At 36.9% G+C, this 22,106-nt stretch overlaps 1 protein-coding gene and 1 long non-coding RNA gene across 5 annotated transcripts in view; one reads left to right on the forward strand and one right to left on the reverse strand.

The window, feature by feature from the left end:
* The window catches only part of LOC121430824 (trafficking protein particle complex subunit 12-like), a 70,839-nt gene extending 50,706 nt beyond the window's left edge, over positions 1 to 20,133 (reverse strand). For 2 of the 4 annotated variants that reach the window (XM_041628239.1, XM_041628238.1), the window contains exon 1: positions 20,016 to 20,118. The gene's annotated coding sequence lies outside the window, so the exon portion shown is untranslated. Of the gene's footprint in view, positions 1 to 20,015 lie in introns of all 4 variants that reach the window. The other 2 variants (XM_041628237.1, XM_041628240.1) reach the window with 2 other exon arrangements.
* On the forward strand, positions 7,605 to 10,092 carry LOC121430825. Its single transcript, XR_005972074.1, has 2 exons — positions 7,605 to 9,112; positions 9,720 to 10,092. It is a non-coding gene; the product is annotated as an uncharacterized LOC121430825 (long non-coding RNA).
* Positions 20,134 to 22,106: the final 1,973 nt, after the last annotated feature.

Genomic DNA, 22,106 nt, shown 5'->3' on the forward strand with positions numbered 1-22,106 from the left:
GCTGAAGTCATCTTCCGAGGTAGACTTGAAATGGCTTGAGTCATCTACTGTGGAAGTCATGCAGACGTTCGAGTAGATATCTTTTGATTTAGACCTGGATTTCTTTTGGTATTTGGATGGTTTCTTCCCAGTCCTGGACTTTTTCTTGCTTGTTCCGTCTTTGAATTTCTTCCTTGGTAGGTAAGATGTTGGGTGTAATGACTTTGTTCGACAGTCTTTGAAGTCTTCCTGTGGTTCGTGTGATGCATGGCTCATCCGGGAAGAAGGCTGGTTACGACTGCTTGCGGATTGGTTGGGATGACAAAGATTGCAAGTCTTGCAAAAGTTCAAGATGTCTTGATGCATAAATGGCCAGAATAGCTCTGACTTTGCTTTCTCCAGGGTCTGGTTAATGTCAAGGTGCTCTGCTGAATGATGATCATGGAGAAGTGGTAACACCTCTGGAATGAGAGTCCTTGGGATGACCGCTTGGAAGATCCTGTTTACTTTCTTCCTGTCCATCTTGGTTCGATAGAGGATGTCATCTTTAATGCAGAAGCGAGGTAGTTGCCATAAGTAACGTCTGACTCGCGGGTGGTATTCACGAATCTCTTTTGGCGAAAATCTTAGTCCATCAGTTACAGTCTCTTTCAGTTTCCTTATTTCTCCGTCTTTCTTCTGATGTTCGAGAATCTTCAATTCAAGGCTGGTGAAGGACTTGGCCAAATGAGGACTTCGTTCATTGAGTGAGGAGGGTTTGACGTGAGTTGTTTTCTCCAGATTGGTTTGGGTACCTGCAGAGACTGATGAAGGAAGCATGGGTGTGATGACTGAAACAATTGCTGGAGGCTGAAAATTGGTAGATGTATGTTGCCCGAGTTGGTGTACTTGTCTGTCAGAGGGGGCATTCCTCTTGGCTTGGTGTCTTGGGGGGCTCGATGGACTGAGCTGAGGTTGTTGTGAGTGCTGGAGTCTCTCTACTTTTTCTTCTAGCTTCTCTAGACGAAGGAGGAATTGCTGGAGCACTTCACCTTCATTCCTTAAAGCAGCAACATGAGGCTCTTCATCTAGTGGCGATTGCGATGAAAGAGAGTGGTCTGGTTCGAGGAAGGTTGATTCACGCTTGGAATGCGCATCAAAATGTTTCTGGCTGGTAGAGTTGCTGGATATCTGGAAGTTGTTTGGGTTGCCTCTTCCAAAAATCGCAGATAGGATAGTCTTAGCTTCATGGAAGTCTTTCTGTCTTGATTCTGAAAAGCTCTCCCAAACTTGCAAGGCGGAGCCCGCTAGACATGAGGGAAGGAGGACGTGTATACGGCTAGGCGCATCAGGTGCCATCTCCACGGCGACTTCAAACCGTCTGACCCATTGTCAAAAATCTTGTCCCTCATCTCCTGTGAACACCTCTGGTAATTCAATGTCACACATGGTTAAACCTATGTCATCAAATAACATGACACTGCTGAAGAGGATACATGTAGGCAATTAAGACTAGAAAATCCCAGAGTATTTTCAGAGTGCTGTAGAGGGTTGAGCATATACACATGAAGGAGGATGTGACGTAGTTCTAACAGCTACAAACATTTCAAAAAGGACTTCAAAATTATGGTAGCACAGCTCATAAATGGAAGCAAGGCTGAAAATGACTGTTTCATCAAGCAGCAGTTTACAAAACCAACATGAAGAAGGGTGACTAGAGTAAAGGCTAACTATGATGAGAATAACAGGATTATACAGGCAAAAGGCTTACCACAGCTGGAACTAGCTGAATAGATTGAGTATTGAACTTGACGAAGGATGCTAGGGTGTAAAAATCTTGAAGAAAGGGCGTGGCAGGCTCAGAGTTTCCTGGGTAAGACAACAGGACCACCGCTGCTACCAGTTTGTAGAGTGGCCAAATGTTCACAGATACACCTCACAAAATCAGTCGTAAAACAAGCAAACTCAAATCATATCAAACAGCCAGAAGCACCAAATAAGAAGAACCTAAAATATAATTGAAGCTGAACTAAACTCAAAATAAAGATGTCGACTAAATGAAGTCAAGTGATGCTCTGATTTATTGGTCTGTAATGTAGACCCACGTACGTGAATCCCTCCAACTCAGTGTAAAAAGTGAGCGGAGCTAAATCGGATTTTCGCGCCTAGCAACCCCGTTAGCAACGCCTGTAAGCATCGTTCTGCTCACTCTCCATAATGTCTGCGATATTAAAATCCTAAAAACCAATAGAATCGTTAAAATTTAGTAAGGCTATGAATGTTTATCATTTACATTGACTATCGGTGTACAAACTCATACCGAATTTACCAGCAAGTGACGGTTATATTACGAATTATCAGCAATTTTAATGAGTGATACAAAGTGCCAAAATTTATGAGAATATAGTGTAAATTTTGTATAGCATTTCAAAATCCTTAATTTAAATATTTTCATAATTTTTCATTGCTTTAAAAAACATCTTATCACATTTAGTATAATTTTCCCGAACTGATAACGTTGATAGATTACTGTTTCTCGGCTTTATGAGGAAATGGCAGGCCTTCAAAATCAGGTTAATTTTTGTTATATTTCTAAAAGAAAATTGTTAGATTCGAACTACTATACCAACTGTTTGCCAGAAGGAGGGTTATCATCTCATAATGTTGTTTAAATGATACATTACAATATATTTTAGGAATGTAGTAATCCATGATAGATAACATTTTTTAGGATGAGTTTCGTAATGAAGAGAAAAATCAAGTTCATTCTTAGCACGCGAGCCGCAGAATGATAATTTTTAGTGCGCGCAGACATGGCTGATCCCCTGGTGTGTCGCGCGGGATTATCTAGTCCCATACTGGTGTCGGGTGGTATATTCCACGTACCTTGTCCCCTTGCAGTGACCACTGTAGAGTTATATAGTGCTTCATTTTGATACTCAATCTGTGAAATACCGATATCGAAAAAAATGCTCGGAATATACCTGACACATATTAATGATTTCATTTTCGAGAATTATTATTTCTTTCTTGCATGAATTACAAAACGTCAATCTTATAGGTCAAGAATCATGATAGAAATTGTCAAGATTTGGAAAATATCATGTTAAGTTTGCCCAATGTCATCAGTATCTCACTGTATGTTAAACAGAAAATATAGAACAACTGTATTTTTTGTAAATTCCACGGCCGCCTCACGAACTTAAAGAGATGGTATATACAGAAGAGGAAGGGCCGGGAGCCGGGTTGAGGTGTCTCAAGCGGATCGGGAGAAAAGGGAGGGGTTGGGGTCCTTTTCCCACTCTCTTTCAAATAACCTTATTTTCTAATATTAATTCCTGTTGTTCATCGTGGAATTTTACCTTTTATCATACATGTAATTATAAATTCTATACAATATGAGGATCCTACTATAAGTTTTCAAGCTGTCCTGTTCAAGATTACTGATTTTTTCTGCGGGTCCCATTAGCCCCTTTTTCATCAATCATCTTCTCGGTGTCTCTGCTACCAAGATTGACTAGGGAGTGGAGGGAGGGGGGGGGGCGGGCATAAGTTATCATCACTCACTTTCACCCCAGACAAGTGCCTGTTTGATATATTTTATTGCAAGGGCTTCTCTTTTCCTCCTATCTCCCTGTTCTCTCTTTCTTTGTGTTTGTGACATTTTATATCTCAAAGATCAGCTCTCCCAATCTAAATTTCAACCGTCTCATATTATTCCTTCCCTTCTGTTATGGTCAAGCTCTCCTCCAATAAAACTAACCTATTAATATTTGCCCCTCTTATTTCTACCGGCCTGCAATCTCATTTTGGTCCTTTTCAGTATCCCTCATCGACCCCTCCCCATTGCAACTCACCATGATTTTAAGTCATTATCACGAGAGCATGGATAGGAATATTGCAGATCTATAAAATTGCTATTACTTTGATTTTAAAATAATTTGAGTACCCCCCCCCGGCGGCCATGCACGTCGGTTTCATATGTCGCATGATGGTATAGGTGGCCGTGGAATTTACAAAATATACACTTGTTCTATATTTTCTGTTTAACATATACCTTGAGATACTGATGACATTGGGCAAACTTAACAAGATATTTCCCAAACCTTGATAATGTTGTAATTTTATACAGTCAATGTTACACATTCTTGACACTAGGCAGTTTGACTTTTTTGTAATTCAGGAAAGAAATAATTGACACGACCGAAAATGAAATAATTTATGTGTCAGGTATATTCCAAGCATTTTTAGATATCGGTAAACTATTAATTTCACAGATTGAGTATCAAAATTAAACACTAAAACTGCACAGTGGTCATCGCAAGGGGGAAAAAAGGGGAAAAATATACAACCCGACGCGGTATCGGACTGGAAAATCCGAACGGACAGCCAGGGCGATCAGCCCTGTCTGCACACGCTAAAATTTATTATTCTGCGGCTCGCGTGCTAAGAATGAACCTAATTTTTCTCTTCATTACGAAACTCATACTGAAAAATGTTATCCAACATGGATTGCTACACTTGTAAGTTAGGCCCGTTTCGGGTACACGTGTACACGCACGGTCAAGTCAGTGCACGTGTACTAAATTCCATCACCGTGTACACGGTAGCATCTACATAAAGCTTGCATGGGACTACAAAGTCAGTGAACAAGCTCACAGCCTCACATTAAATCTTAGTTCTCAGAGACTGCACATATTTTAATTACTAATATGTCAATATATTTCAATTAATCTAGAGTGAGCTCACTTCAAAAATCGCCGATTTTATCCACATTCATTCTGGAGACTCAAGTTTTTGTACCACGAAATGGCCCGAAAGCGCTGCTCAATCACACTCAGAGCCAATTTGAGAATCACCAATTGCGACAGCGATCATTGCTACAACTTACGTGTTATACGCTCGTACACTTGTGCTATAAGCCTACAAACAAACGCTCCTCAAATTGGCAACAAAATAATGAAAATCAATCGATAACTTCAGTTACACTTAATTCTGCAGCGATCTGTGCATGCATGTACAGTACAGTATACAAAATGCGCATCCAACGAGCGTCGGCGCTAGCTATAGGGCCCTGCACTGATTTTCTTTTGCATTCTTTATTAATTTAATGCGCTGCTAAGCTGAGTAAACTTTTAATTTGCGCCAATTTTTGTGGATTGATACTTCAAACTTCTAAGGTAAGCTTTAGAACCTTGACTTAGGTTATATAGACCCCCTTTTATGACATGTTGATGCGGGTCCATGTCGACATGAAAACATAACTCGCTCTCACCGTGTTTACAACGTGTACACGACCGAAAAACATGCCGTGTACACGTGCATCAAAAATGGACTTTCAAAACGGGCCTACTTGTAAGTTTTATTGAACATCATTTACACAACATTATGAGATGATAACCCTTCTTCGGGAGAACAATGGTATAGTAGCTCGAATCTAACAATTTTCTTTTAGAAATATAACAAAAATTAACCTGATTTCGAAAGCCTGACATTCCATTTTAAGCGATGGAGAAAATAGCCTACCAACGTTATCAGTTCGGGAAAATTATAGTTAAAGTAATAAGATGTTTTTTAAAACAATGAAAAATTGTGAAGATATTGAAAATAACGATTTTGAAATGCTATATGAAATTTACGCTATATTTTCATAAATTTTGGCATATTGTATCACTCATCAAAATTACTGGTAATTCGAAATCTTATCCACACTTGCTTGTAAATCTGATATAGGTTGATACACTGATAGTCAATGTAAATGATAAGTATTCATAGCCTTACTAAATTTTAACGATTCCATTAGTTTTTAGGATTTTAATATCGCATACATTTTGGAGAGTGAGCAAGACGGTGCTCACATGCGTCGCTAACAAGATTGCTAGGCGACCTACCTCGAGAGGGCTTTTATAATGGCGGGCTCCACTGAGTTGATACATAGCCTATAGGTGGTTCACGTACGTGGACCTCACAAGGCATTGCCTTTACAAATTATACATTCAAATATATTCAAAAATAATGTCACATGATAAATTCAACCAATAGATAAACAGAGAATGGAAGAACCCAGAAAAGTGGAAGAACCAAGAGTGAAAGGTGAACCAATGAGGACGAGATAGGATGGTATGAATGAAGAAGAATGTTATGAATGTAAATGAGAAAAGGACAATAGAAACATGTGGAGATGCATGGAGTTGGAATGGCAATGGAATGATGTGATGTAGAAACTAAGGAATGAGAGAAACAGGTGTGTGACAGTGGTATAGAAATGGGAGGTAAAGAAAAGTATGGAAAGCAAAGTGTGAAATAAATAATAAGATTAAATAAGGCAAAATTCAACCCTTACACTAGTAATATAAGGAGAGGAAGAAGGAAAAGGAGAAATATAGGGGAAGAAAAGGGGCGGTTCAGGAGGATATTATAATTCGTATTTTTACCACAATATTAATATTATTACTAGAACTGAGTGTATAAAACCAATTGATAACAATGTCAGACATGAAAGATATAGTTGCAAACTTAATAATCTTTATCATATAAAAGCGGTTGCAAAATTGTGAATACAAAACCATACCTATAATTGACAATAAAACTTACAAATACTTGGAATACGATTTTACAAATTCCGCTGTTGAGTGATCATCCTAATTTATAATCTCAGCTGTATATTCCTTTCTTGAAATTATTGTGTTAATTAACTGTGTCTGTGTCGATTGAATATTAACTTTATGGCAAAGATTTCCAAAACGTACACTAAACAGATAAATACGCATTTTGCATATTCAGTTTTATTTGTCATTTTAAAAGTATATACTGAATTTGATTTTCTAGTTTTCTTCTTTTGATTTCAATAGCTAGTCTATGGACCTGAGTTTGAATATTCAGGTTTGTTATTTCCATGGATGAACAAAATTATAATATCATTTTATGGGCGTGGAATGGTTTTGGAATTGGTGGGACAGTACATGTTCATTTTCACTTCAGGGAGGTGTCCGAATGCGCCCCCTCTATACTCTTTTTGATCAGTATTGTTAAAGTGAATTTGCTTGGGTGCTTATGTCACTTTAATTACACCATGCACCCCTTAAACAGCGAATTTGAAAAAAAAAATAGTAACTTAAAGTGAAGCAACTGTTAAAAAGCAAAAAGTTGGAACAGTAAAAAGTCATTCACAATATTTTAAATTTCATTTTCAGTGCCATATAGGCCGACAGGTTTTGGAATTTATTAGTTCCTATGGGAAAATTCATCACGTATATAGGCCTACACGTCGCACCAATAGCACAAGTTTCAACACTCATGCTTACCAAGTACAATAATGAAATGCCCTGCATCCAGTAATCAAAGATCGAAACCGCTAAGTTATATAAATCAGTGTACATTAAAAAATGATATATTTCAAAGAAAATTAAAGCAAGGTACATACAGGCCTACGTGGACATTACAAAACATATCCAATTTAAACAAATTGGTCAAGAGAACATGGAATCAAAGAACGTGAATGGAGGAAATGTGACTGAAAAGGACGATGCAGTTCAAGGTCGGGAAATCCACAGAAGATGGGCTACTTCACTGTCTTTTGAATTAATTTTCAATCTTTCCATTAATGTGTATATATTTTTATTTTTTCATATATAAATGGGTCATTCCATGGGGTTGGGGCAAAAATTGTGACATCAGGGTCAAAAAATAGAAATGTAATAAATGAAATGTTTTATTTCTTATATGTTTCATGGGACAATCCTTCAACTAAATCCACTTACAGGCATTTCATACCACCCTGCATATTGGAGTAAACTGAGAAATAAGATTTGACAAAATACCACCGTTACATGGACATCATTTATCATCCTTACTAAGACTATGCTCTCCCACTGTCAAAATAAAGGGGTTGATCTCCATTACTCTTGATAAATATTTTGCTAACAACATTGTTAGTCATTTTATTCCACACTTTTCAACATGGCATATATATTTTGAAAGATTTAGCATCAATAAATGGAACTTGATGCTCTGTGTGTATACCAGTGCCATGTTCTGTGTCGTTCTTTTTTCTCACCAGTCTAGAAAATTGAATTTATGATGGCATGTAGAACTAAATAGTTGAGAGAAGTCATGCCTCAACAGAATGGAATATTCTCTTTGGAAAAAATAAACTACTCTTTCTGGCATAACCTTCTATTTTTGGTGTTACCACCGTTACATGGACATCATGTCTCAGTAACAGAGGTATACTTAGAAGCAATGTTAAGTTAATGTCCATTAATGGCCATTACACACCAAATTCCACTTCATGCCTTAGAATATTTGCACAAGATCAATTGATTACACTAAAGAAAAACATTTTGCATGTCAAATTCTTTGCAAATAAAAGCAAATTAAATTAGAGTTTAAACAAGGAAAAATGTACAAAATTATTGACAAATTATATTTAAAATCATACTACGATAATCCTCAAGTTTCCACTTCCGTCTACCTCTGGAAACATTTACGTTTCTGCCTAAATGGAAAAAACAAAACAGTGCTATCTTATGATCTCCAATTCTTTTTACTTTAAAATAACTCCTTCAAGATATTACTTTCAAATGTACATACCACCGTTACATGGACATCATGTCTCAGTAACAGAGGTATACTTTGAAGCATTGCTAAGTTAAGGTCCATTAATGGCCATTAAACACCAAATTCCACTTCATGCCTTAGAATATTTGCACAAGATCAATTGATTATACTAAAAAACATTTTTCATGTCAAATTCTTTGCAAATAAAAGCAATTTAAATTAGAGTTTAAACAAGGAAAAATGTACAAAATTATTGATAAATTTATATTTAAAATAATACTAAGGTAATCCTCAAGGTTCCACTTCCGTCTATCTCTGGAAACAAATGTTTCTGTCTAAAGCGGAAAAAAAACAAGAGTGCTAGCTTATGATCTCCAAATCTTTATTACTTTAAAATATCTCCTTCACGGTATTACTTTCAAATGTACATACCTCCGTTACATGGACATCATGTCCTTGTAATGATCATATTGAATAGTATTACATGTACTTGCCATTCTTTTAGTATCAACACACTAATGCGAGTTAACTCATCTTACTCAAGTGTAGAAATACAACATCTACAGGCAAGCTTCTAAAATGCATCAATGAACAGGTAAAATGTTTTTTTTTTATTCATACATGTACACGATTATAATTTTGACCTGTGATACAATACTCGGGTGAAAAAGATGTAGGGAAAAGGTACTAGTTTAGTTCTTCTAAGCTACATGTATGGTTTTTCAAGACAAAACAACACAAAGTTGGCATGCAATTCATGGACAATGCATTAATACCTTACACATATAACTTGTTCAATTTGTTTACTCTACATGTAACTTATTTTACCTCAGTTACATGGTAATGTAGTTCTAAGTGACATTAATTAAAATATAATCATGTCTTCACTGGAATAAATGCATTGGATAAAACAGTAAGTTCCAGCATGCCAAAAGGACAATTGTAAAGTACTTAGTGGACAAATTGAATAAAAAACTTACACCTGTTGTTTGAACATAGAGTTGTGAACAAGAAAGTAAAATGTATTATTTCTACTAAGCTATTCTAATAAATGTTCAAGAATAACACTGCAAACTACAATCTTTTCCTTTGGTTAAAAACTCTATGGTAAACTTCTTACTGGCAAATGCAAAAAAAAGTATTACACTGTACACTAAACCTGACAATAAGAAATAACATGCAATATTTCTCTCTGCATTCAGGTTACAAGTTTATGAACTTCAAGATGATCGGTGACCCAATGACAACTGTGTGGAAGAGGACTCTGTCAATGTCACAAAATAGATAGAGGTAGAATTGTGCCTCGCCATCAGGCCAGGAGTACAGGTCACCAGATTGACACTTCATGTACTGAAGATATACATTTTTACCTTCGAAAGAGGCTACCTGTAGTTATTTGAGAAAAATAGTATTTGGAAGTTTGACTATTTTTTTACACAATTCAAATTATTACATTTTAATCAACAAAACTTGCTGGATTGTTTCCACGATATTTTATATTATTATATGAAATCATTTACTCATGTACATGTCTTGACATTTTCTCATTAAAGTAAGGGGGGTGGATTACTAGGGCAATGACAAGGAATCTGATCTGTTCTTGCAAAATACACCCTCACTTTGTATTTTTTTCATAGCAATTAGAATTCATCATTTCCTAGTTCATAAATTAAATATAAAGTTGTTTTATACAAGGTTTTTGTATTTGCTTTCTTGTGTTCTACTTTGTTTTCACAATACAATTACTTGCCCATTACCGGTACCTTTTCATGCTTCCCGCCATTAGACGTAATTATCTTTACTTTAATTTCGTTTCTCAATGGATGAATTTAATCTAATTTTATTCTGCATTATAATCAAGGGTGGTTATCTCGACAATTCCATTTAGTTTTGTATGACCATCCTATTTAATTTTCAACTATGAAGTTTAATTGTTCAAGCAATTACATAATATATTTATGTTTTATTGGAATTAAATGAATTAATGGAATTCAAATCTGCAATTTACCTTCTGATACAGCAAATAAACTCTTGTTAAACAAACTCGATTGTGTCACTTTTTCTTTTCTTCGCTTGTACATGTTTTTAAAATGTCGTTATATTGCAATAAAAAAAATCACATTGAAAACAATCACAAAGGCTTTTGCTTTCTGATAAAACAAATACCCACCCCCTCTCCTAACAATTGAATAAATATAAATTAAAATACGGTTGAAAAAAAATCCTTAACAACTGAATATATAGAAATAAAAAAATACAATTGAAAAAACGGAGAAAGAACTGAGGGAAAAAGAATGAGTGCTGAAAAGTATACCAACATTCAACAAGATGAAAAGTTTTGGGAAGGTTAAGCCTATAGCTAAGAATTACTAGTAATTGAATTATTCCCATGCTTCATCATACACAAAGCCCATCTACTATGTGTAGGGGGGGGTAGTAACAGAAAAATTATTTTGCCCCTCCCCCCTCCTTTCGGGCTGGGATCAGCTGACGAGCAAAAAAAAAAAAAAAAATCTTTAATACCCATATTACCTAGAATCAGTAGGAGCCAATTTAAACAAGGAGAAAATTTGTACCAAATTTGAGATGTCACCGTCATGATCATCAGTGAAAGAGCTGTTTCTGAGTATCCATTGGCCTATTGAATCAACATATTTTTGTGTAAAAAAAATCAACTAAATTACGATTGAATCATGTCAGCTACCATTCAAAACATGTTTGCACGGAATCACAGTAATAAAAGCATTATTTTCTTTGGAACCATTCAGCAAATCTGGAACAAACACGGCAATGTCTCAATCACATATTTCACTTACACGAGAAGCTACATGTGGGACCGAAGTGAAAGATGATGGAAAATTAGCGAGATTTTTCAAACTTAAAAACACTTTCTGCATGGTAATACAGTTCCATATTTTAAAGATATGGTTTAACTAGTTTCAAAATACGAGTATCGGGATAAATCTCCGTACTTACGTCGCTTTGAAAGGGAAAACATCGTGGATATCCAATCCACCGTTACACAGCTCACAGACATTGCAGGAATATTCCCAATTGCAATGCTTCAAAACACCCGCTATCATAGCTGTTCATGTGCATGGTGATTTCGGCTAACAACCCGTCCGTCTGATACAACGACGGTCTCTTCTCCGGTGTCTCCTTCTTACATACGCGATGAAATGTGATCCACCGTTACAAATTTGGCCCGGACATCGCCCAAAACATCGGCGACTCTCGATTAATTTAGATGACATTACCATAGGTTTTCAAAGCTAATCTTTTGATTAACAGTTGCTTACTTCCTGCCCTTTATTTCTGACACATAATTTTGGAAAAAATGATTTCTGATTTTTAGATATAAACCACATTACCGCCGTTACAGAAAAAATAAACGAGGACATCGCATGTAACGGTGGTATGCCGATTTGTAGGAATGATTTATGATATGAAGTCTCTTTTCATTTGCTATCCCATTACTGTTTTGTTATTAAACAAATGTTGCTTTATCAATTATGGCCATTTGAATTTGACTAAGTCTATCTTTTGATTAGATATCTTCAACTGAAAATGACCATTTTGGATGTCACACTTGGTACCCAAAAAAAGAGTCTGGACATCATCATTTAAAGTCTCACCATCAATAATACTTGCAGTTCAACATTTTTATTTCTGCATCAAGTAATTGCTTACATAACTGCCTTCCAACAAAACCACATTGCAACATCAAAACACCAAACACATTTTCAGGATAAAGCTAACAATTCATAAGGAACACAAAAAAGTGCTGTTGCCCCAACCCCGTGGAATGACCCAAATACACATTGTCATCTATCATTATCTAAAATAGGCCCCGGGAAATAGGCATATAAACAGAGAGGTAAACGCAAAAAATCATAATAGAGAATTTCATCCAGAGAAGTCAGGTATAAATGCCAAATTCACAGCCTAATCCACATGTAATCACACTAATAGTTAATTGAGATGCAATTTGTCATCAATATTTTCAATTGTAATGAGGTTGGATTCAAGAAAAAAGGCCGGAGATGGGATTCCTTTTTCAGCGTTACAACGTACGAGCTATGTGTACATCCGGGTACTTTTGCTAATCTAGACCTATCGAGCAATGGTCGACCCCGCTCCACGCGATCACAGACGTTAAGTGCGCGCGCCTAGATAATCTATACATCTCTATGGGGAAACATGATCTTCATGCACCAGCAGTAGAGGCAAACAGCCAATATGGGAGACTGTCTCCCATGAGAGAGATTATCTCCAATATCACACTTTTGTAAAGAATTTGGGTATCCAATTTCAGAGACAGTCTCCAGTTTGGGAGACCAATTTCCTTTGTTTGTATTTGCTGCAAAGGATTACCTTGGCGGCAAATAAAAATGTGCTAAGCACTAGCAGATTCCTCATGAAAATAACCCCTTTTCACCATCTACAGTGTAGAGCTGCCAACTTGGATTAAAAAATACTTGCATCTGCCGATAGATATCAGGAATCGCAAAAAATTTGTTTTAATCAATAAATATCATATGATATAAACCAAACAAATATTTTACGAATCGTGATATTAATCGGCAAATGCAAATGTTTTAAAAATCTTAGTTGCAGCTCTACACGCATGTGGTATCTAGTAAAAGAAAGAAAAATGGCGACGTAAACAGACGGGGTAAGTGAACGCTCTTGCTCTTAATTTTTTTCCATTTTACTACTATTTATTTAATGAAAATTAGGAAAGAGTTCCATATGCACCCCCCACTAACAATAACAAAAGATTGTTGAGACTTCCGGTTTGTTCACTTCAGATTTTTTTATCACTTTTTTACTGTTGCTTACCTTGCTTGGGACTCACCTCAATTTATCTGCAGTCAAGACCTTTCCCGCTATACTAGTGAGAAGCGCTGATATCGGAAAGGGTATTTTATTAAACGATTATCAGCCGATAGTTGACTAGTCTTGACTCACAGACCCTTTACTGACTAAATAAAGCGATGTCTATGGACATTTACACGCATTAGATCCTGGGGCCCGTTTCTCAACACCTGGACAAGTTAGTCATATCTTTATCCACAAACCACGGAGTTAGTTCCAATCTTACCAAACCTGTTTCACGAAAGGCTTCCTAACTAAAATACCTTGATATCGATACTATCGGTAAAAAGAGCAGACGAGACGTAGCCTTAGTCACAAAATAGCATAATTTTCAAAAAGAAAAATTATGACAAAATTGCAAATATTGTGATGAATTGGGAATTACATCTTTTAAAAATAATAGCACAGGTAAATTATGCATCATACATACTTAGACCATGAAGACTGGGGCATTCGATTGCTGAAAAATTGAATTATGAATAATATATTTCATGACTAAAAAAATTTCATGTGGACGTTGAGATGGGTACCCCCGGGATATCCAATTTTAATAGTTTACGAAAGTAAACCATAACGATTTTATTTGTAAAATTATGATAATCATACAATGTTTTACGATTCCAACCATCATCGAAATATAGTTTAACATTTTTTTAAAATAAATCTTTGATACCGATCTTACGATTTGACAAATTCTATGCATAAAGTAGAGATTAGAATTTATCCAAATGTCAATAGGGTCTGAAAACAACAAATACAAGTCCAGTTATGGATGGCCTGACGTGGTAGAATTTTTATCGATTAAATTATTTTACTATTTCAAAATGAATGGTTTTGTGGCGTTGTACCAACAGTTTTCATAGTTACTTTGTATTACAATGATTATTGAATGCATTATCCCACTTGTTTTGGGATTTAATTTCAACCTCTATGGTTGATTACGTAAGATTATAATTTTCTAATTTCTCGGCACTTTTGCATGTCATAGTCTATCCATGTGATGCCATACGTCATTAAGAAAGAAGTTATGACAGGATCGAAGGTGTCATAAATATTTAGTGAGGTTGTTGTACCCGATCTTGGTAAAGAGGGCTTCGTGAAACAGCGGACAAGTAGCTCACTATCTCCGATTTAGTCAAGAAGTTAGACTTATGACGGTGTTGAGAAACGGGCCCCTGCTCGAAATGTGACGGAATAAAGCCATATTTGGTATTTCCACTTCCCCATCATATATGTTCTATATTAGGGCTAGATATATTATTCTGAACCTTCTCCATGTTTTCATTTTCAATTTTAGTGGGGGGTGCATATGGAACTCATACCGAAAATTATCAAACTTGATAACAAATGGAGGTAAACATAAACTTGCCCATGTACATTACATTTGGTTTGAGCGAAAAACAAACATTAAATTGGTGATTTAGGTCTAGGTTCACCATGAGTAATCCTGGCCTCTACAGTCAGGCATATATAGCCAAGCCAGGCGTTAAGGGAGTAAGCCTACGTAAAGGTCAAGCCTATTGACTAGAGTGTTTACAATATGGATACATGACATCGGTCTGGTAAGAAATGTCAAATTTTTCTTATTTTAGGGGGGAAACTATCATACCTTTATACGCAGGTGTATAAAGCTATGCAAATTAATAAAATGTTGGTCTATGTATGGACCACTAGTTCTAATGTTAAATATGAAGGGAATTCCCATATGGACTACGATCTTCTCCATACTGGCATAGCCTGCCTTGTCTAGGCTCAGTTATCAAATGACAATATCAAAATCATAAAAATATGATCACCGAGTCCTCTAGGCTACACAGAGCTAGGTCTACATGTACCAAGTCTCAAGCATTATGTGTGAGACTCAAGCCCGGGGGGGCACTCAACCAAAAAAGTGGTGGGGGTGTGCCGCGGGAGAGACAAAAAACGGGGGCCTTGGAGCAGGCTTATTGTAAAAAGGAGGGTCCTCGGAACGGGCTTTGAAACTACAATTTTGTGAAACCGGGGGTCCTTGGAACGGATAGCCAGCGTGTTAGAACGTGCGTATGCATCCCTATGGAACGGGAATCCGTGAATGATGCTGCTAGGGCGGCCTCCGCCAGGTGCCCTCGCTCAGAGACAATGGTCGGACAGCGCTCTGCGGCCGCTTTTCACCAAAATTGCAGCAGATCAATGCGACCAGAACGGCGTAACGAAAAATATGCGAAGCTTCTTTTCTTTTTTCTAGATAAGAACAAAATACTATGCCTTGGAGCGGCTTTTTTTTTTCTCAATTAGACAAAAATGCTATGCCTTGGAACGGAAATTTGGGTGTAAAAATGGGGGTCCCCTCCTCGGCACATACCCACTATGCATTACCGAGTGCCCCCCCAGGACTCAAGCATTTTGAACTCATGTTCATCCCCTCAAATCTCTGTCTCACGCAACTATCACAGCCTATCCCCATATACATTGTAAACAATGTCTGTGATCTCACTCAGATTCACAGGAAATCTCACACATAGCTGGTCTTTGAACTTGGCATCTCTGGTATAGCCTAGGACTCTGTGTCATTTCGATAAACCTAGGCCTAGTTAGTTTGTCCTTGGCTTCATCGAGCAGGTGTTGAGGTACCGTAAGGCCACTAGTAGGCCTAGTAGTATTCAACCCGGCATCCATAATTCAAAGATTTTGACATATTCCCCAAAATGGTTAGAAATATGGAATCTATCTTAATTTCATACCTTTGTTATTTCCAGGGTAATCTGTTGTTAGTAATAGTATTTCCTTTATATCATTCTGTCGACTGTATGCGCTGAGGAACAAATTATGCGGCGATGGCCTTTAGCACTGAATGGCACTAGTATTCAACCTAGTGAGCAAATCTCAAAAGGTTTAGATTGCTAAATTAGATAAGTAAGTCATAGTAAGTCTCTTGCTTTGATTAATTTCGTTTGGTCGCATCTCAAATGGCCATATCCTACTATGGCATAGTCGGATGGGACAAGGGCAGATTGAGAGACAGGTCCATCTTTCATCGCTAGGTTGAATACTAATCAATGCCGACGGATAGAATACTAGTGCCAAAATCCGTCGCCGTATAATTCTATCACCCGAGCGGCCGCGCATAGTCGACTGCACTTGTTCACTGCTACCATCTGGCCTGTGGAGAATCTACAGGTAGGACTATTGTATGCCAATGCTGTATAGAGCACACACTTTAAAAAATCATTAAAATATCACTTTTGTGACCAAAATTACTCATTTCTACATAGTTTTAATTTATTTATCATTAGTAATGTGGGAATAATTTTTGTATTCACCAGAGCGCTCAAAAACTTGAATTTTGGGCATATTTTTGTGTACGCCCTCTATTGGTGGAAAGTAATATGGCAAGAAAATTTTCATTTTTTGATCTCTATTTTTAATTAAGAAAAAATGATATAAAGAATCAAATTTAAATAAGAGCCAAGCGGTATGAATTAACAAGTCTAATGGAAACTGTCAGTGTAAAAAAATCAAGCATTTGCCCCAAAGAAAAAGAGAAAATAAGCCAAACATTGCCACCTTTATTTTGTCACACATGGAGATATAACTGAGAACAAGGTTATATTATAACCTTGTTCATTGAATGAGTGGTCGACTGGTTGAAGAAAAAAATAATGGAAAAAGAATAACAAGCATTTGCTCTTGGAAATAAGACGGGTCTGATAATATTCATGACATGTAAATTCTATATCTCTAGATAGAGCCTAGGCTATATATTTTAGGAAAATCTCCAAACGGTACTCTTCGAAATGGCTTAAAAATAAAATGGGGTCTCAATAGACAATAGTCAATAGCACTCAAATAAAAGGGGAAAGATAAATTGTGCACTGACAGTACCCTGTAAGTGCACAATTTATCTTTCCCCTTTTATAGCACTATTGAGTAAGCCTGAGTCGAATCGATTTTAAAATCGGTGTTCGATCGATGTCATCGAACACCGGTGCAGATTTTGCAAAATCGGTGCATCGAAAAAAAAAAAACGTCGGCCGGCCGATTCATTTGGTTTATACAATCAATCATCAAAATATCAGTAATGTCTAATGTCCAACTTTACTACTACTTACTTGATTTCTATTGCCCCCAAAATGAAACCGAATAAGTGATTATGATGCTACGTATTCACCATTAATTTGAAGTTTATTTCGATCATAGTTCGAGTCTCACTCGTCTGCTCGTGCCGAGATAATTTATGCACGCACAATGAATTCATGAATGGAAGTCATGGCCATCGATCGTGCATGCGCAGTACTGTTCTTTAATCAAACCAGAAAATGGCCGTAAATTGACGCGATCAACGTAAAATAAATCTTGCTTTCATGAACAATATTAAAATCATGACCATAGAACATTATTTAATCGTAATATTTAACAATAATTTGCATATGATAATCATATGAATTTAGAGCTTGATGTGAAACGTTTGAATTTCGTTTCAATTTTCAATGGCGGACATCTCATGACGATCGACTTGACTTCTTGAGTCGAGCTAGTGCACTTGTCTAAAAAATAATCATCACGTCAGGATTGATTCTCGAACATTGTCTACATGCAAAAACTCTGTTCAAGGTCGTAATATCACCATATAATAACATTTTACATGACAAAACAGAAAAAATTGCGTTTGATATTTTTTTCCCATCAATTTGAAGCTAGTTTGTGCCCAACTTTGGGCTCTGATTTCATGAATGGGAAAATATGTCATACGTCATCAAACACGCATGCGCATTGTGCTTATTTTCTCGGAGCTTGGAGGAGACGTCCAGAGATGGAATAACAATAGAAATAATCCCAGTATTATTTCTTCCATATGAACATAACATACTTTGCTGACATCGTCAATATTCTTAGTATGACCATAAAATCTTGTTAAATCATAATAATTTAGATGAATTTAGGGCTCGATTCGAAACATTCGTATTTATTTTGATCGAATGCTCAATTGCGTCTAAAAAACTGGATTGTCATTATCAGGATTAATTCTCGAACAACTCATATTCCACAATCTTTCCTCACAATCGTTATATCAGCATTGAATAGCAATTCAAATGACCATCCAGAGAAAATTACATAAATTTATTTGGAGCTCATTATGGATCCAACTACACAATCTCAGGCAAGTTACAGCGCTCTCCGTTGATTGCACTTGTTTGCTGGCGCTGACGTCAAGCACGCCTGTCGTTTCGGGAGAGTGAGTGTACGGAGCTGCGGACGGGGCTGGTGAATGGACTGCGAATGGCTAGTCAACCGAAAATCATTCGGATCAACTCTGCGTGATTCATGTCTTTATTATTGTTTCATTTTAAACTTATATGTTTTCATCTGCAAATATCATTGTTGAAGATATTTTGGGAGAATTCTGCTTTGGTCCCCGGCCTTTTTTTGTGTGTTTTGTGATGGAAAATACAAACGAACTTTGCTCTGTCATCTGCTTGTGCAACGCTCACCCGGCCAACGCCAGCGCATACCGTCAGTGCGTATATGCAAAGCGCATCGCATCGACGCAAAAACAAGACTAAATTTTCCCCGCCTTCAATATTCGATGCATCGATGTTCGATCGAATTAGAGCTGTCGAACACCGGTTTTCAAAATAATCGATATGACTCAGGCTTACTATTGAGACCCCATTTTAAGCCATTTCGCACAACGAACAATTGTGTACAACGGATAGCGGAGCGTGAACGTAGCGGTCGTGTACAGTTTTGCTTATTACATGACGTCATCCAGCGCCCCTGCCGAGAACCAATTTATGAATGAAAATATAGTAAGCATGCGCAGTGCAAGCCTTTTATTTCCCCACACAGAATTCCACCAAAACAAGTGTGCAATTCTCTATCACCTCGTACCAAAATCGACCTAGAATTTCACTTTCCCGTATTTTATATGAATTATGAAAGGTATTCTCGGAGGATCTATTTTCTCACCGATACTGCACAGGTAAGCAAATTTCGATTACTTCTTGCTTTTCCGTCAAAATCTTACGAATTAGCGTCTATATGCCATCGTGTTCGTTGGAATTTGTAGAGTCTATCGCAACGTGCACAAAGTCAATTGGCTTCCGGGTTTCGGAGCGTCGCCTGAATATGCATAAAATTGCAGAGTTTCGATAATTTTCGATCGATACCGGAGCGATCCGATCACGAACCAAAACTATTTACGGCGTACACAACGTGACCGGATATCGTTATCGCTATCGATACTTCCGCACGCAGTCCGAAGGAATTATTTTTGGGACCACGTGGTCATGACGTGATCTGCGCGATTGACCAATCAGCGATTCGAAGATCGCTGTGCGGAGACGATCTATCCGTTGTACACAGTCTATGGACAATTGTTCGTTGTGTTTCGAGGAGTACCCTTGTCTGCCTAGTTACACGGACGACTCCATGGGATTGGGCTCCGGCCGGCCGGTGGCCCGGGAGCGAGCTCCCTGGGCCGGGTTACCGGTACCGTAGGTGCCGCGGAGTGAGGTACCGCCTACCGGTACCGTACTAATGTAGGCCTAGTATTAGTATTACCCCTTCAGTTCCATCCTTTTTGGGGAGTCATAAGTTACATGAGAGTGGATCTAACTGTTATCATATTTAATTTGACTTACCAGCTCGTTTACATGGGTAATTTCAGTCTTCTAACATTATTTTCTTACCGATTTAATTAGAATTTGGACCAAACCTCCCTGGTCTGCGTTGAGAGAGCGTTCATGATATGGCATGCTGCCCTCTATACCGTACCGTACCTACAGTAAATAAGGTTAGTAAAAAATTCTACCAAGAACTAAAACAACGGGATTGACTGATTATAAGTGCATTATTTTGCCGCAACTTATTTCATCTTCATGCATTTACACATGAAAAAGTGAATTTGTGACGATTTCATGTACACTGAAGATAAAGGAACAAGTGGGGATACGTGACATCAGCCCACGAACCTAATAATATGAAAATTCATGACGATGTGCGCATCAGTATACTGTTTTCACAAAACATTGATAAACTTTGAAATTCAATAACTTTGTTTAATATATTTTTTTCTCTTTAAAAAGCTTACATTTGATTCATTTATTGATTCCACTTTTAAAACAAATATCATAATATACGTAACAAATGTGGTCATAAACATAGTGTATCAATGATAAAATTAAGTATCTAACATAAGTTTTTTAAGCATAAGGTACACTACAAATGTAAAAAAAAGTGAGGAAACCTAAATAAAAAGCAGAGCTTGTAGAAAATTAGGCTCCCAATGGGGAAAAAATATAAGTTGTTACTTTGAGCGAACAAATGTGGAAACGGAATACATATTTATTACGTAGATTGTTTTACACAAATGATATCGAAAGGCATCAGGTTACCAGAAAATGATGAAATAGAAAAAAAAAAAAACGAATAGAAATAAAAAATAGCAAAATAAAAAGAAATTGGAAAACGACCAAAAAGACGGGGGGGGGGGGGGTCAAGGGATATAAAGAGAAAGAATAGACAAAATAAATTAATTGCAGTCATCAGTACGATCCAGCATTGTACCTCTCCAAGAGGTATAACTTAAGCTTGCGTTTGAAACAATTGAGAGATGGGCTTTCAACCAGTTCGTTATTAAGGCTGTTCCAGAATTTGGGTCCTGTTGTAGTAAAGGTGCTATTAGCAAAAACGGTTCGGGCTTGTGGGAGATGGTAATGATTAGCTTGTCTAGTTGAATGGGAATGTACAATGAAATTGCGTTGAAATAATGGCGCAAAGGCATCTGGTAAATTGTCATTCTTGAGTTCAAACATAAATATGCCAAGGTTGTACAAATATAAATCAGATATTTTTAAGATTTTGCAATTATAAAAAAGGTTGTTTGTATGGGCCCGAAATCCAGCGTTATTGATTATTCTTATAACACGCTTTTGGACAATGTTGATTTTATCCAAGAGGGTTTTGGAGCTATTACCCCATGTTAAAATACAGTAATTGAAGTAGGGCAAGATTAGAGCAGAATAAAGTATACGTAACACATGAAAGGGTACAAAGTGTTTCAGTTTGTTTATCACACCAGTGTTACGAGATAATATTTTACATAAGGAATCAATCTGTATCTGTACCCGCCACGTTAGCTTACTGTCGATGTATATACCTAAAAATTTGGTAGAGTCAACCTGAGAGATGTTTTTGTTATTTATAAGTATACTACCGGGTAAAGTGGAAACTGAGTTGCTGAATAGCATAAAATTAGTTTTATCAACGTTAAGGGACAATTTATTGGCCTGTATCCAATCAAAAACAGCTGTTAGTTCAGCATTAATGATATCTAAAAGAGTATTGGGGTTATGATGGGAGCAAAAAATATTGGAGTCATCAGCAAAAAGAATAAAAGATAACATCGAAGAGGAATTTTGTAAATCATTGATATATAAAATAAAAAGGAGCGGGCCTAATAACGAACCTTGTGGGACTCCACATCTAATGGTTTGAGAAGTTGATTCAACAACTTTAATATAAACATATTGTTGTCTATCGTAAAGATAGTCCCTGAACCACTCCAAGGCCTTTCCTCGAATTCCATAGTGAGACAACTTGTGTAGCAATATATCATGGTTAATGGTATCGAAGGCCTTGGAGAGGTCCAGAAAAATACCCGCAGTATGTAACTTGCTGTCAAAAGCTCTAGCAATTTTATTGATAAATAACAAGAGTGCATGTGTTGTTGA

The sequence above is a fragment of the Lytechinus variegatus genome, chromosome 17, assembly GCF_018143015.1.
Source record: "Lytechinus variegatus isolate NC3 chromosome 17, Lvar_3.0, whole genome shotgun sequence".
NCBI lineage: Eukaryota > Metazoa > Echinodermata > Echinoidea > Temnopleuroida > Toxopneustidae > Lytechinus > Lytechinus variegatus.